The 14,325-nt window shown below is 49.2% G+C and overlaps 1 protein-coding gene across 2 annotated transcripts in view; it reads right to left on the bottom strand.

Annotated features, from left to right (window-relative positions):
• LOC128684452 (synaptotagmin-5) overlaps window positions 1-14,325 on the bottom strand; it is a 231,414-nt gene that overhangs the window by 125,262 nt on the left and 91,827 nt on the right. Inside the window, exon 1 of one of the 2 annotated variants that reach the window (XM_053770616.2) lies at window positions 6,904-7,080. The exons of the other annotated variant lie outside the window; for it this stretch is intronic. The gene's annotated coding sequence lies outside the window, so the exon portion shown is untranslated. Of the gene's footprint in view, window positions 1-6,903; window positions 7,081-14,325 lie in introns of those variants that run through there. 2 annotated transcript variants of the gene reach the window in all.

Genomic DNA, 14,325 nt, shown 5'->3' on the forward strand with positions numbered 1-14,325 from the left:
GTCGAGTCTCAGCTCCTGGCCGCTCTAGAAAAATAACACAAATCAGTATATTGCGATCTTTTATTGACAACGTTTCGCCCACACAGTGGACTTTATCAAGTTATAAAACAGATCTACCTGGGTAAAGAATATATACTGTGTGGAGAATGTTGGGCAGGGACGACCGTCCACTGAGAGGGACCTGCAAGGGACGCCCGTCCACTGAGAGGGACCTGCAAGGGACGACCGTCCACTGAGAGGGACCTGCAAGGGACGCCCGTCCACTGAGAGGGACCTGCAAGGGACGACCGTCCACTGAGAGGGACCTGCAAGGGACGCCCGTCCACTGAGAGGGACCTGCAATTAACGCCCGTCCACTGAGAGGGACCTACAAGGGACGCCCGTCCACTGAGAGGGACCTGCAAGGGACGCCCGTCCACTGAGAGGGACCTGCAATTAACGCCCGTCCACTGAGAGGGACCTACAAGGGACGCCCGTCCACTGAGAGGGACCTGCAAGGGACGCCCGTCCACTGAGAGGGACCTACAAGGGACGCCCGTCCACTGAGAGGGACCTACAAGGGACGCCCGTCCACTGAGAGGGACCTGCAAGGGACGCCCGTCCACTGAGAGGGACCTACAAGGAACGCCCGTCCACTGAGAGGGACCTGCAAGGGACGCCCGTCCACTGAGAGGGACCTGCAATTAACGCCCGTCCACTGAGAGGGACCTACAAGAGACGCCCGTCCACTGAGAGGGACCTGCAAGGGACGCCCGTCCACTTAGAGGGACCTGCAATTCTCGCCCGTCCACTGAGAGGGACCTACAAGGGACGCCTGTCCACTGAGAGGGACCTGCAAGGGACGCCCGTCCACTGAGAGGGACCTGCAAGGGACGCCTGTCCACTGAGAGGGACGTACAAGGGACGCCCGTCCACTGAGAGGGACCCGCAAGGGACGCCCGTCCACTGAGAGGGACCTACAAGGGACGCCCGTCCACTGAGAGGGACCTGCACGGGACGCCCGTCCACTGAGAGGGACCTGCAAGGGACGCCCGTCCAATGAGAGGGACCTACAAGGGACGCCCGTCCACTGAGAGGGACCTACAAGGGACGCCCGTCCACTGAGAGGGACCTGCAAGGGACGTCCGTCCACTGAGAGACCTGCAAGGGACGCCCGTCCACTGAGAGGGACCTGCAAGGGACGTCCGTCCACTGAGAGAGACCTGCAAGGGACGCCCGTCCACTGAGAGGGACCTGCAAGGGACGCCCGTCCACTGAGAGGGACCTACAAGGGACGCCCGTCCACTGAGAGGGACCTACAAGGGACGCCCGTCCACTGAGAGGGACCTGCAAGGGACGCCCGTCCACTGAGAACCTACAAGGGACGCCTGTCCACTGAGAGGAACCTGCAAGGGACGCCCGTCCACTGAGAGGGACCTGCAAGGGACGTCCGTCCACTGAGAGAGACCTGCAAGGGACGCCCGTCCACTGAGAGGGACCTGCAAGGGACGCCCGTCCAATGAGAGGGACCTACAAGGGACGCCCGTCCACTGAGAGGGACCTACAAGGGACGCCCGTCCACTGAGAGGGACCTGCAAGGGACGTCCGTCCACTGAGAGAGACCTGCAAGGGACGCCCGTCCACTGAGAGGGACCTGCAAGGGACGTCCGTCCACTGAGAGACCTGCAAGGGACGCCCGTCCACTGAGAGGGACCTGCAAGGGACGCCCGTCCACTGAGAGGGACCTACAAGGGACGCCCGTCCACTGAGAGGGACCTACAAGGGACGCCCGTCCACTGAGAGGGACCTGCAAGGGACGCCCGTCCACTGAGAACCTACAAGGGACGCCTGTCCACTGAGAGGAACCTGCAAGGGACGCCCGTCCACTGAGAGGGACCTGCAAGGGACGCCCGTCCACTGAGAGGGACCTACAAGGGACGCCCGTCCACTGAGAGGGACCTGCAAGGGACGCCCGTCCACTGAGAGGGACCTGCAAGGGACGCCCGTCCACTGAGAGGGACCTACAAGGGACGCCCGTCCACTGAGAGGGACCTGCAAGGGACGCCCGTCCACTGAGAACCTACAAGGGACGCCTGTCCACTGAGAGGAACCTGCAAGGGACGCCCGTCCACTGAGAGGGACCTGCAAGGGACGCCCGTCCACTGAGAGGGACCTACAAGGGACGCCCGTCCACTGAGAGGGACCTAGTAGGGACGCCCGTCCACTGAGAGGGACCTACAAGGGACGCCCGTCCACTGAGAGGGACCTACAAGGGACGCCCGTCCACTGAGAGGGACCTACAAGGGACGCCCGTCCACTGAGAGGGACCTGCAATTAACGCCCGTCCACTGAGAGGGACCTACAAGAGACGCCCGTCCACTGAGAGGGACCTGCAAGGGACGCCCGTCCACTTAGAGGGACCTGCAATTCTCGCCCGTCCACTGAGAGGGACCTACAAGGGACGCCCGTCCACTGAGAGGGACCTGCAAGGGACGCCCGTCCACTGAGAGGGACCTGCAAGGGACGCCTGTCCACTGAGAGGGACGTACAAGGGACGCCCGTCCACTGAGAGGGACCCGCAAGGGACGCCCGTCCACTGAGAGGGACCTACAAGGGACGCCCGTCCACTGAGAGGGACCTGCACGGGACGCCCGTCCACTGAGAGGGACCTGCAAGGGACGCCCGTCCAATGAGAGGGACCTACAAGGGACGCCCGTCCACTGAGAGGGACCTGCACGGGACGCCCGTCCACTGAGAGGGACCTGCAAGGGACGTCCGTCCACTGAGAGAGACCTGCAAGGGACGCCCGTCCACTGAGAGGGACCTGCAAGGGACGCCCGTCCACTGAGAGGGACCTACAAGGGACGCCCGTCCACTGAGAGGGACCTACAAGGGACGCCCGTCCACTGAGAGGGACCTGCAAGGGACGCCCGTCCACTGAGAACCTACAAGGGACGCCTGTCCACTGAGAGGAACCTGCAAGGGACGCCCGTCCACTGAGAGGGACCTGCAAGGGACGCCCGTCCACTGAGAGGGACCTACAAGGGACGCCCGTCCACTGAGAGGGACCTGCAAGGGACGCCCGTCCACTGAGAGGGACCTGCAAGGGACGCCCGTCCACTGAGAGGGACCTACAAGGGACGCCCGTCCACTGAGAGGGACCTGCAAGGGACGCCCGTCCACTGAGAACCTACAAGGGACGCCTGTCCACTGTGAGGAACCTGCAAGGGACGCCCGTCCACTGAGAGGGACCTGCAAGGGACGCCCGTCCACTGAGAGGGACCTACAAGGGACGCCCGTCCACTGAGAGGGACCTAGTAGGGACGCCCGTCCACTGAGAGGGACCTACAAGGGACGCCCGTCCACTGAGAGGGACCTACAAGGGACGCCCGTCCACTGAGAGGGACCTACAAGGGACGCCCGTCCACTGAGAGGGACCTACAAGGGACGCCCGTCCACTGAGAGGGACCTACAAGGGACGCCCGTCCACTGAGAGGGACCTACAAGGGACGCCCGTCCACTGAGAGGGACCTACAAGGGACGCCCGTCCACTGAGAGGGACCTACAAGGGACGCCCGTCCACTGAGAGGGACCTACAAGGGACGCCCGTCCACTGAGAGGGACCTAGTAGGGACGCCCGTCCACTGAGAGGGACCTACAAGGGACGCCCGTCCACTGAGAGGGACCTACAAGGGACGCCCGTCCACTGAGAGGGACCTACAAGGGACGCCCGTCCACTGAGAGGGACCTACAAGGGACGCCCGTCCACTGAGAGGGACCTACAAGGGACGCCCGTCCACTGAGAGGGACCTACAAGGGACGCCCGTCCACTGAGAGGGACCTACAAGGGACGCCCGTCCACTGAGAGGGACGTACAAGGGACGCCCGTCCACTGTGTGGCCGGAATATAAGAAATAAAGGACAGCATTAAACTACATTTGTGTTTATTTTCCATCGTGTCGATATTTTATACCTTTTATCTCCATCCTGGCCTCGTGGGTACTGTTATACCTTTTCATGAAACTGTGTATTGAGTTTACCACTTTGTTACCTAGGTTATTCACCGCCCTGAGGCTGAAAATGAGCATTTCCTAACATTCTCGTGGCTCTATGATTAAGAAACATGTGCAGCAGTTGGGTGTCTTTATTGTTGAAACGTTTCGCCTACACAGTAGACTTCTTCAGTCACATACAGAGGCAGCAGGTGTAGTAGTGAAATGAAAATGATGTAATCAGTCGATCAGCCTTGGAGAAATATTGACTGATTATATCTTTATTTCACTACTACACCTGCCTCAGTATTTGACTGAAGAAGACTACTGTGTAGGCGAAACGTTTCAATAATAAAGATACCCAACTGTCGGTATTTTATACCATTTTCAACATAATATCCCTCTGGCTCATCTATGTCTTCAGTTTCCACCTGAAATCCCTTGCCCTTTACCACTTCGTATTTTTAGCAGTTTGTTCTTATCTGCTCTGAGCAATTCTCTCAGTATTTTGTATGAAGTAATCGTATCTCCCCTAGACAGTCTCTCATCTAGGGGCGTCAGGGTCAGTTCCTTTATCCTCTTCTCATAACTCAATCCTCTTAGCTCCGGGACAAGTCTTGTTACAAGTCTCTGAACCTTTTCGAGTTTCCCTACATGTTTGACCAGCTGAGAGGCTCCATGTTGGTGCTGTATACTCCATGACGGGACCGACATACGTCGTACAGTCATGAAAGATTCTCTGTAAAGGCTTCTTAAAACAACAGAGATTAGATATCCTCATGTATGCCGCAGGTATTATGTGATATATGTGCACATCTGGCGATATGCTGACTGTGATGATCTCTCCAAGGTTATTTTCGATAAATTAGACACATGTGCAACTCTTGGGTATCTTTATTGAGGAAACGTTTCGCCACACAGTGGCTTCATCAGTCCATACGTAGGAGAAACTTGAAGAACAGGAGGAGAATGAGGTAATCAGTCCCTCAACCTTGAGTCGATGTGTTCAGTCCATCAATCTTGAATCTATTCAAGGTTGATGGACTGAACACATCGACTCAAGGTTGAGGGACTGATTACCTCATTCTCCTCCTGTTCTTCAAGTTTCTCCTACGTATGGACTGATGAAGCCACTGTGTGGCGAAACGTTTCCTCAATAAAGATACCCAAGAGTTGCACATGTGTCTAATTTATCAACATGTCGGTTCTCTGAACCATTCATCTACAAAGGTTATTTTCCTTGAGACATATCTGAAGTGTCTCGCCTCTTAAGTTGTATTCCGTGCCTGGTCGTCTCTCTCCATTATCATTGTTCATGATCATACTTGCTGGGGTTAAACTGCAGTGTGTTCATATCTTCCCGTAGCCTGTCTATCTTCTTCCATTTTTATTCTTCTCATTAATTTACGTTATATGCAAACAATGATATAGAAGATTCAGTCCCCTCTGGCAGATCATTTACATATATTATGAATGATATTGGTCCTAATACTAACTCTGAGGAGCCAGACTCTTTACACTCTCCTGTAGTGAAACATCCACCCTCTCCATCACCCTCTGTCTTCTGTTTGCTAAGCATTCCTCGATCCACTGTAACACTTGGTATCCCTGCATGTTCCTCAAATTTGTGAATCAGTCCCTGGTGGGGTACAGTATCTAATACCAGATATACTAAGCAAATTTCTTAAATTTGCTTGTAAGAGATAAGTGAACTGTAGATATAAATCCAGTTGTACTCCTGTTAACCCTTTTTGAGCCTAATTCCTAGGGCTTTTGTGTATCCATATGCTCTTGCGCTACCATCCATATGATGGATATGGGATGCACAATGAACTAGCCACTTCGGTGGCAAAATCTAATCTAAAATTTCCCGTTATTCTGTTACAGAACTCCAATAGTTACTTTCCCTTAATCCCTGCTGGTGTGTGTGTGTGTGTGTACACTCGCCTATATGTGCTGGGTGGTCACTACTGGATTCATTCTCTCCTAGCTTCGAGAGACTTAACTTACCTCTTCTTAAGGCTATGTATGGATGCTGCCTCTTCCAGTCCATTGTCCATGTCGTTTCACTTCCTGATTACCTTAACCTTAGGCTTCTTAAGTCATTCTTAACATCCCTGAGAGTCAACTGTGTTTTCAGCCTTCAGCCGTGCCCTTGTGTTGCTGTTTCCCGCCTCTCGAACAGTTTGTCCCTGTTCAGCCTTTCAGTATTTTGTACGATGTTATCACATCGCCCTTAGTCCCTCTAATATCACTTAACAGAGCTCCCATAACCTCTCCTCACAGCACATAGCTGCGAGACTAATCTCGTTGCAAACCTCTGCACTTTTTACAGTTTTTTGATGTGCTTGACCAGTGTGGGTTCCACACCGGTGCGTCATACTCAAAGATGGACCTGACATATTCTGTATTTACTGTCCTGACTCCATGTTTAGCTTCCTGTAAACTAATCTTCGATTTGCCAGACGAATGTTTCCTGCAGCAGTAATACGGTTGATGAGTCTCGGGTGATATGCTCGGCGCAAGACTCACCCCCGAGGGCGTTCTTCCTGAGTGAGGTTTGCAGCCTGTACTCCGTCCGCGGTTTTCTTTGCCTGTCCCCAATCTTCGTTACTGTGTGTGTGTGTGTGTGTGTGTGTGTGTGTGTGTGTGTGTGTGTGTGTGTGTGTGTGTGTGTGTGTGTGTGTACACAAACAGCTCATACAGGCATGAGAGTACATTCCACTTACAGTTTTCAGATCAGCACTGAGTCCGGGGATCTCTCACACACAACCTTCAGCGCTCATACGATGTAACTCACATAGATCAGCACATCCGTGGTGCTGACCACACGCATGCGCACCTCACAGCACCAGCAGGCGCTAAAAATGCTTTACGAACACCACTGACATACAACGTAAATACAATGTTTAACAGTATCTGCTGAACACACCTTTGAAACACTGCGAGGAGTGTCCGCCAGCGTCCTAGCTGTTTCTGGTTCGAAACTGCTCGTAGTGTTGATGTTAATATAGCTGCAACTGCGTCAATAATGCAAGCAGGTAATGAGAGGGAGAGGGGGGGGAGGAGCAGGGGACGGAGAGCGCGCTGCAACACCCTCCCCTGACTGCTGCTACAAGCACACTGAGGCTGCCTTGGCCTCCCCGCCTCTTATCATTCCTTGGATTTCCTTGGAATGATAATTCTCCTGCGTCCGTTTGCGTTCATTTCTTTTCTCCAAGAGACAAAATTCTCTTCAGTCACTTCAAATAAAAATCCTACTGAAACATCAGCTTAAAACTGATCTAAAATATAAAATTTTAATGAAAAATTAGCATTTAGATAATATATTTAATGCTTACATTGTTGGTCGTAGCCAGTGCCACTGAATGCGAACACAGGTGGAACATGTGAATGGCAGGAAAGAGGGAAGGGCTCTTGATTCAAGGAACTGAAGTTAACCTCCCCTTCCTGGATCTAACCTGGTTACCTTCCATTACAGGCGAAACGTTTGTTTACTCCCAGGTTGTTACACTGCCTTGTGTACACACACACACGCACGCACACACACACACACACACACACACACACACACACACACACACACACACACACACACACACATACACACACACACACAGGGGTAAGTCCTAGGACCAGTGCTGTTTCTGGTATTTGTGAACGACATGACGGAAGGAATAGACTCCGAAGTGTCCCTGTTTGCAGATGACGTGAAGTTGATAAGAAGAATTCATTCGATCGAAGACCAGACAGAACTACAAAGGGATCTGGACAGGCTGCAGACCTGGTCCAGCAATTGGCTCCTGGAGTTCAATCCCACCAAGTGCAAAGTCATGAAGATTGGGGAAGGGCAAAGAAGATCGCAGACGGAATACAGTCTAGGGGCCAGAGACTACAAACCTCGCTCAAGGAAAAAGATCTTGGGGTGAGTATAACACCAGGCACATCTCCTGAAGCGCACATCAGCCAAATAACTGCTGCAGCATATGCGCGCCTAGCAAACCTCAGAACAACATTCCGACATCTTAATATGGAATCATTCAGGACCCTGTACACCGTGTACGTTAGGCCCATATTGTAGTATGCGGCACCAGTTTGGAACCCACACCTAGCCAAGCACGTAAAGAAACTAGAGAAAGTGCAAAGGTTTGCAACAAGACTAGTCCCAGAGCTAAGAGGTATGTCCTACGAGGAGAGGTTAAGGGAAATCAACATGACGACAATGGAGGACAGGAGAGATAGGGGAGACATGATAACGACATACAAAATACTGAGAGGAATTGACAAGGTGGACAAAGACAGGATGTTCCAGAGATGGGACACAGTAACAAGGGGACACAGTTGGAAGTTGAAGACACAGATAAATCACAGGGATGTTAGAAAGTATTTCTTCAGCCACAGAGTAGTTAGTAAGTGGAATAGTTTGGGAAGTGATGTAGTGGAGGCAGGATATATACATAGCTTTAAGCAGAGGTATGATAAAGCTCACGGTTCATGGAGAGTGACGTAGTAGCGACCAGTGAAGACGGGACCAGGAGCTTGGACTCGACCCCTGCAACCTCAACTAGGTGAGTACAACTAGGTGAGTACACACACACACGTAGTGCAGGCACGATCCATACAGTTTTAAGAAGAGGTATGATAGCCATGGAGCAGTGAGAGGACCTAATAGCGACTAGCGAAGAGGCTAGGCCAGGAGCTATAACTCGACCCCTGCAACCACAGTTAGGTGAGTGTACACACATGATGGATGAAGAAAGGGAAGTATTAGAGACAGTCAAAATACGGGAGAGAAGAACCAGGCTTACTGCTGAAGACAAGTCTGGGAGAGCCTCGGAGAGGTGAAGACAAGTAGGAGGAGGAGGAGGAGGAGGAGGAAGGGTAGATGAGGAGGAGGAAGAGTAGAGAAGGAGGAAGGGTAGAAGAGCTGGAGGAGGAAGGGAGATTTGGAATATCATTCGGTAGACAGATGGTGAGGTAGCGAGATCAGCAGACAGGTGGTGAGGTCAGTAGACAGGTGGCGAGATCAGCAGACAGGTGGTGAGGTCAGTAGACAGGTGGCGAGATCAGCAGATAGGTGGTGAAGTCAGTAGACAGGTGGTGAGATCAGCAAACAGGTGGCGAGAACAGCAGATAGGTGGTGAGGTCAGCAGACAGGTGGTGTGGTCAGTAGACAGGTGGTGAAGATGAGGTGAGAGATGAGGCAAATATTCAGAGAACTGGAAGGTACGCAAGGGACAATAAACCATCAATCAAATGAACTCTTGCAGCAGAAATGACACGAGATCGCATCTTGAAGCGGAAACACTGGTTTCATGTGTACCTCGACTGGCACAGTACAGGAGACGGAACGACTGAAGACAAAATAAATATCCCTGAAAGACTAGTAGTAGTAGTAGTAGTAGTAGTAGTAGTAGTAGTAGTAGTAGTAGTAGTAGTAATACTAATCTTTATTTCTACAAGTACAGGTATAACGCATACAGACAATAGCTGACATCATTTACATACTATATAGAAAGCCCCTTGTTATGTAGAACATTTCTGGCAAATTGGATTAATTTTGTCCCCAGGATGCTACTCAAACCAGTCGTCTAACACCCAGGTACCTATATTATTGCAAGGTGAAGAGTGACAGCAGGTGTCTTAAGAAAACACTCCCTAATGTTACCACCCGTACCGGGGATCGAACCACGGACCTAGGTGTGTGAGTTGAGTGCGCTGCCAACCGAGCTACGATTAGTAACGCACTCAAGACAGTAAAATAGTAAAAGCTGGGCAAGAGAGAGAGAGAGAGAGAGAGAGAGAGAGAGAGAGAGAGAGAGAGAGAGCGATGGACTGCATATTTTGGGGTGTAGGGAGGAGTATAATACAGTACTTCACATGAGTCTGGGACAAAAGCTTGAGGAGCAGGCGGGAATAACAGGAAGTTTTAGTGGATCAAGGAATACTTAATTGGCAGGGTAAAAAATAAGTCATTGTCCGGGAAGAGACGTCGGAATGGGCAAGTGTGACTAGCGGCGTTCCTCAAGGAGCAGTACTAGGACCCGTACTCTCTCTTGTACACGTAAATGACGAGAGAAATCAAATCATGGGTATTCATGCTCACAGAGGATAACACAAACAGAAGCAGACCAGTAAAGACTACAGACGGTTCTGGACAAGATGCAACATTTAAGAGGGAACTTACGTACCTCTTGTCCCCAGCAAATACAAAATTATGAAAATCGGGGATGAACAAATATAGCTCAGGGAACAAATGTTGCAAACCTTTCAGAAAATAAAACGATCTTCCAGCACATCACCTGAGGCGCACATCAGCTGGATGGCCACAGCAGGAAACAGGAGACGGGAAAATCTAAGGATAACACTATGTATGTGTTAAGCCCATCCTGGAGTATGCAGCACCAGAATGGAACCCACATCTGATAAAAAGATGCCAAAAAGCTGGAAAAGTATAAAGGTTTGCAATAAAACTAGTTTCTCAGCTAAAGAGCATAAACTATGAGGAGAGGCTAAAAAAGCTAAGAGAGAGGACTGAGTACAACTGTAGCGAGCACCTGTCACACATCTGCACGTATGCTGCTATGTATGGTAATTTATATAACTGTATTTATATATACCTGATGTACTTGTACCTGAATAAACTCACTTATCGTGGGAGCTAAAATCAGCTGTGTATCCCTGTCACATCCCACCACTTATCTGGGGTAACGAAATCTGTCATCCTGAGCTGGGAGACTCTGGTAACACAAGGATATTATTATTATACATTCCATCATGGGTTTAGCAGATATACAGGAGCTTGAAAGGCCTCGTTCCAACAGAGCTGGAGATACAATTGCTTGGGAATTACCATCCAAGAGGATAGCTTATCCTGTACACAGATTAATTTAGAAGGATATCATCCTAACAGTGAGCGGAAGGATGATGGATGTAGTGGGTGTATGTTTATTATGGTGTCTGTATCTCTGGGCTTGTTTAAAGACAATCTGCACTAACGTAAAGTTACGAGAGAGAGAGAGAGAGAGAGAGAGAGAGAGAGAGAGAGAGAGAGAGAGAGAGAGAGAGAGAGAGAGAGAGAGAGAGAGAGAGAGAGAGAGAGAGCTGTAAAATGAAAAAGGTTTCTTGATGATATTTTTGCAGTTATAACGTTCTTCTTGAAAATCTAGTCAGAAAATATTTGGAACGAGGAGCGAGGCTCACCCACACAGTGTTTGTTTGTGTGTGTGTGTGTGTGTGTGTGTGTGTGTGTGTGTGTGTGTGTGTGTGTGTGTGTGTGTGGGTGGGTGTGTGGGTGGGTGGGTGGGTGGGTGGGTGTGTGGGTGTTGAGGAAGATGGGAGGTGGAAAAGGATGGGTTAGAAGAAGCGAGGATGGATGGGGATGAAGGGACAAGTAGGAGAAGAAGGAAATAAGGGCAAAACAACGAAGCAAAGGGAGTAAATGGGAAAGACAGATAACAGAGAACTTTTAGAGTTCACACTGAGTCTTTCTTCCCAAAAATAAATTAATCCATGTTAAGCGCTAAACCCAAGTGAGTCATTCAGCGCAAGACGTGTTGGAGGCTCGATCCTCTGTCTGGTGAGCGCCAGACAGACGCGCTTCCTATTTGTCCCAGAAAAAAATATCTACTTCCATCTACCTTAAAATGGGGTATTACCAAGGCTAGTAAAACAGAAAGGCTCTCTCCCCACCCTCCACTCTCTTCTGCAACTGCCAGCATACAAACAGGGAAAAATATACCATACGAAATTTACAGGAGAGATAAAGGTGGACGGATGACCCGGACTACAAATACAAGGATCCCAATGGAAATAAATCACTCTGACTTTTTTTGGGTTATCCCAGGTTCTCTATACATATGCTGCTATGTATAATAATCAATGTAACTGTGTATACCTGAATAAACTTACTAACTACCGCTAGTGAACCGGTATTTATACCGTCTTAAACTATTGGTGTTACTCCGCTGACACTCAGAGAGTTGTGTGTACCAGTGAGTCTACTTCTGGTTACCACTTCTACCTGGAGTCTACCTGGAGGGTATTCCGGGGATCAACGCCCCCGCGGTCCGGTCCACGACCAGGCCTCCCGGTGAATCAGGGCCTGATCAACCAGGTTGTTACTGCTGGCCGCACGTAGTCCAACATATGAACCACAACCCGGGTGATTCGGCACCGACTTAAGTATCTGTCCAGCTCCCTCTTGAAGGCAGCCAGGGGCCTATTGGTAACTCCCCTTATGCATGGTGGGAGGCTGTTGAACAGTCTTGGGCCCCGGACACTTATGCTGTTTTCTCTTAATGTACCAATGGCGCCCCTACTTTTATTTGGGAGGTATTTTGCATCGCCTGCCCAAATTCGGGACCATTCCTTCCAGGATTTTCCAAGTGTAGATTATGATATATCTCTCCCTCCTGCGTTCCAACGAGGACAAGTCAAGTGCTTCCAAGCGTTCCCAGTAGTTAAGGTGCTTGACAGAACTTATACGTGCAGTAAAGGATCTCTGTACACTCTCTAGATCTGCGATTTCACCTGCTTTGAATGGAGATGTTAATGTACAGCAGTATTCCAGCCTAGAGAGAACAAGTGATTTGAAAAGGATCATCATGGGCTTGGCATCTCTCGTTTTGAACGTTCTCATTATCCATCCTATCATTTTCTTTAAACTTGTGATCGTGGCACTGTTGTGATCCTTGAAAGTGAGATCCTCAGACATTACCACTCCCAGGTCCCTCACATTATTTTTCTTCTCTATTGTATGATCGGAGTTTGTAGTATACTCAGTTCTAGTTATTATCTCCTCCAGTTTTCCATAACGGGGTAGTTGAAATTTGTCTTCATTGAACATCCTATTATTTTCCGTTGCCCACTGGAAAACTTGGTTTATATCTTCTTGGAGGTTAACCGCGTCCTCAATAAATGACAGCCTCATGCATATTCTAGTATCGTCTGCAAAGGATGACATGGTGCTGCAGATTACATCTCTGCCTATGTCTGATATGAGGATGAGGAACAGGATGGAGGCTAGTATTGTGCCTTGTGGAACAGAGCTTTTCACTATTGCAGATTCCGATTTAACTCTGTTGACTACTACTCTTTGTGTTCGATTGGTTAGAAAGTTAAAGATTTTGTGCGCTATTACACCATGGTCACATTTGTCAAAGGCTTTTACAAAGTCTGTATATATTACAACCGCATTCTGGTTTTCTTCCAGTGCATCCAAGATCATAGTGATCCAGTAGTTGCGAGAGGCAGGAGCGACCTGCCCTGAACCCATGTTGCCCTGGATTGTGCAGATTTTGGGAATCCAGGTGATTTGCAATCCTGCTTCTTAGCACTCTTTCAAAGATTTTTATGATGTGGGACATCAGAGCTATTGGTCTTTAGTTCTTAGCTAATGATTTGCTGCCACCTTTATGGAGTGGAGCTATATCCGTTGTTGTAAGTGACTGTGGAATTTCACCCATGTCCAAGTTCCTCCTCCATTGTGTACTTAAGGTAAGCGAAAGGGGTTTCCTGCAGTTCATAATGAACACAGAGTTCCACGAGTCTGGGCCTGGTGCTGGGTGCATGCGCATGTTGTCAATGGCTTTCTCAAAGTCTATAGGAGTTTTTTTTTGTTTTGTTTTTTTCAAATCAAATCAAGTTTATTCTCTATAAGGATTACAATGCTGAGTTTACAGAATTTGGATATTGTGTGGTTTACATGTTTTAAAATACTAATTACAGAGGGAGCCACTAGAACACCTAGCATGGCTAGGCATTTCGGGCAGACTTAGATTAATTCTTAACTTTAAAATATTACAAATTATGTGGTAAGTTGGTATTATGGCTAAGTGACTAAATACTAGTTTGTGAGTTTAGCAATGTGAATACTTTTTATTTCGCACAATACATAGTTTCAGTATTGGAATATCACAGGCCAACTTATGACTAGTTAGGATTCATTATTTTAAGATTAAGATTGATATTTCTGCGTTTATGGTCAAATGGGTGAATGAGTGTAAGTGTGAACCACCAGGTGGTATTCATGTAATTAGTTGACGGGGTGTATCAGGGAGATAAGATGTTTTCTAATGGTAGTTTTGAAGGTGATGAATGTGTCTGCAGTTCTAGAGTATTCAGGGAGGGTGTTCCAGATTTTAGGGCCTTTGACATACATTGAATTTTTGTAAAGGTTTAGTCGGACATGGGGAATGTCATAGAGATGTTGTGTCTGTGGGTTCTGTCACAACTATCAAGAACGCGTTTTAGGTCAAGGTTAATATTGGAATTTAAGGCCCTGTAGATATAGATTTCACAGTAGTAAGTGTGGATGTTCTGAACAGGGAGTAAGTTTAGATCTATGAAGAGT

The sequence above is a fragment of the Cherax quadricarinatus genome, chromosome 4 (assembly GCF_038502225.1).
Source record: "Cherax quadricarinatus isolate ZL_2023a chromosome 4, ASM3850222v1, whole genome shotgun sequence".
Classification (NCBI taxonomy): domain Eukaryota; kingdom Metazoa; phylum Arthropoda; class Malacostraca; order Decapoda; family Parastacidae; genus Cherax; species Cherax quadricarinatus.